The sequence below is a fragment of the Chinchilla lanigera genome, unplaced genomic scaffold, assembly GCF_000276665.1.
Source record: "Chinchilla lanigera isolate Chin_1 unplaced genomic scaffold, ChiLan1.0 scaffold00084, whole genome shotgun sequence".
Classification (NCBI taxonomy): domain Eukaryota; kingdom Metazoa; phylum Chordata; class Mammalia; order Rodentia; family Chinchillidae; genus Chinchilla; species Chinchilla lanigera.
Genome location: NW_004955485.1, coordinates 6,386,728 through 6,389,601, shown reverse-complemented (window position 1 = coordinate 6,389,601; position 2,874 = coordinate 6,386,728). Strand labels below are relative to the sequence as shown.

Sequence of the window (2,874 nt, the reverse complement as noted above, 5' to 3'; positions counted from 1 at the left end):
TTTTTTGGTTTTTCTCCGGTACCAGGAACCGAACTCACGACCTTGCGCTTGCCAGGCAGGCGCTTTGCCGCTGAGCTAAATCCCCAGCCCCCCAACCCCCACTTCTAAGCCATAGACATTAGTTAGTTTGGCTGTACTCCACGATTAGGGCACTGACAGGCAGGGGAATATGGTTTCTGGAGATGTCCAGTCTTTTTGAAGACCGAAAATCCTCCTTGTTACATTCAAATAATAACACACATTGGGTACTTAGGAAACAGCTGCTCATTCTTAAATGCATCTCATTCTGAATTAACCCTGCTCAAGCCGCATGATACATTGGTACTGTTAGCTCCAAATTCCAGATCAGAACACCAGGGCTTGGAAGGCTTTTGTAGTTTGCCTAAGGTCACCCAACTAGTAAATGCTAACAGGAAGATTCAAATCCAGTTTGAGCTCTTACAGTCAGTAAGACCGTTCTTGTGATAAGAGTGTCTATACTCTGTGCTCCAGACTTTTATTCAATAACTCATACCATTCAGAGATTGAGCCGGGAGAGGATAGTGCAGCTAGCCCTCCTTGTGGGTAGTTTTCACATTCACAGGTTCAAACAAACAGCCACAATTCAGATTAAAAAAAAAAAAATTTGGAAAAACTTGCACTTGTAAGGAACATGTACAGACATTGTTCCTTGTCACTGTTCTTTAAGCAATACAGTCGAACTAGTTACAGATCATTATGTCACCTTAGGTATTACAAGTAATGTAGTGGTTGTGAGTCTATGGAAGCATGTGTTAGATTATATGCAGTTATGCACATTCTACAGGAGGATCTTGCACATCCACAGATTTTGGTATCCCAGGGGAATCATGGATCTAATTCCCTGTGGATACTGAAGGTCCACTCTACCTTTTGACCACACAACTGTTATGCCTGTGATTTAATAAGAAGTTTAATCCAAACTCAATATGCTTTGTTTAATTTTACAAATATTTGACATGGTGGTGTCAGAATCTTGAAAATTTGCCTTTGCTTATTCAACATTATTATGTAAAAGTGTAAATTTTTTTCTTTGATTTCTCAAGTTGTAAAGAGAAGTAGGGATAGGAAAACAAATACTTTAAAAGGAAGTCTGCTTTGATCCTCCTTTCCCTAGTAGGAACAGGAAATGCCCCTCTGGTGATGTTAGTAATCTTATTTAATATGTCCCAAAACATCCTCATTGGAACATAGGTTCCTGTTAATTCTGACTACCTGGACACAAATCCTGAATACAGGCACATTTGAGGGTAGAGTTTGTTTTGTTTTGTTTTTGTTTTGTTTTGGGACAGGGTCTTGCTATGTAGTCCAAACTTGTGGCAGTCCTTCTGCCTCAGCCTCCTGAGTGCTGGGATTACAGGCGTGCGCCACCACGCCCAGCTTGTTTGTCTCACATTTGGACTCCGTGAACAATAACTGAACACCTAGTAATCTGGAAACGCCACCTCTTGTCTGCATCACTCATGTAAGCAGAGTGAGGAAATGATTTCGGTGGCTGCCTCCTTTTTCTAAAAGGCTTAAGTCATTAATCACCTGTGATCAAAGATCCTTACACTTTCAAAACGGATCTGATTGTATTTCAGGTATTTGGAAGCCGATTTGGAGTTGGTTTAATATGGCTTTATTACAATTTGTTTTTGCGTAATTGAATCCGTATAATAGAAGTATAAACAGGAAATAATAGCTTGGCAGATTTGCAAAGAGGATTTCCAAGAGTTGCCCTTCGGATCTTAAAAAGGAAGTAAGGATAAGCTTCAAGGTCATAACTAAAATCTTTCTAGGAAAACTATAGTGTTCAGTGGTAAGATTAAAAACCGTGCACTGAAATGTCACCTGCCGCATTCATTCTACTTGGCATTAAACATAAATATCGTGAGTTGAATTTTAATTCAGATATGCTTGGGAAAGCTGAATTATAGTGCACTTTATCTTTTTTTTTTTTTTTTTCCGGTACCAGGAATTGAACTCACGACCTCCTTGCACTTGCCAGGCAGGTGCTGTGCCACTGAGCTAAATCCCCAGCCCCAGTGCACTTCATCTTTATGGATACAAAACTAGAATACACTATGCTACTAAAATGTGTTCTTAGTAATTAGTATTTGTATTAATTTTGAGGTCCACTAAGGTTTTACTATACTGATGACACCTGCATGACTTCATCCCATACTCACAGGGAGCCCATCAAGTAGGTCCTGGTAATGTTCTCATTGTACTGGCCAGGAAGGTGGAAGTGAGAGATTTGATGGCTTATCTGCCAAAGCCACATCTCAGAGCCCAGCTGGCTACACAGCTTGATTTGAGAACCCTAAAACTGTAGTGCTTCCCATTAAAGGAAGAACAGTTTAATCCCAATGTCCTTCCCCCGTAACTGACTTGCATTCCAGAACTTGACTTCCCGTGGATAGGTATGCTTTAATAAGCAACAGTTTCCAACTCTAAGATTTGGTGTGCTTTAGAAAGAGGGAATGAGGAGAAACACCTTGGCAATACACCCTTTCATGGCACTGTAGAACTTGTCGTTTACAGGTGGAATTCTTGGTTTGGCCGTTGCTAATTCAGTCACTGCTAATGGCTACGTTAAGGCCACTGGGCTAAATGCAGCCAGCTGCTGCTTTTTACCCCAGAGAGCTAAGAACATTTTCAAATGTTTGAAAAAACTCAAATACAGATCATAACTTGACATGCAAAATCATATGAAATTCATCCAGGGAATGGTAATGTGAACAGTGACTTTGAGTGGTAATGTGTCGGTGTATGTCCAGATACACCATTGGTAATGAATACACCACTCTACTCGTAACAAATACACCACTCCAGTTGGGATACTGGTAGTTGGAGAAGCTGTGTGTGTGTGTG

At 40.6% G+C, this 2,874-nt stretch overlaps 1 protein-coding gene across 1 annotated transcript in view; it reads left to right on the top strand.

Annotated features, from left to right (window-relative positions):
- LOC102024233 (glutathione S-transferase omega-2) overlaps positions 1-2,874 on the top strand; it is a 20,214-nt gene that overhangs the window by 1,117 nt on the left and 16,223 nt on the right. The gene's annotated exons all lie outside the window — the stretch shown is intronic.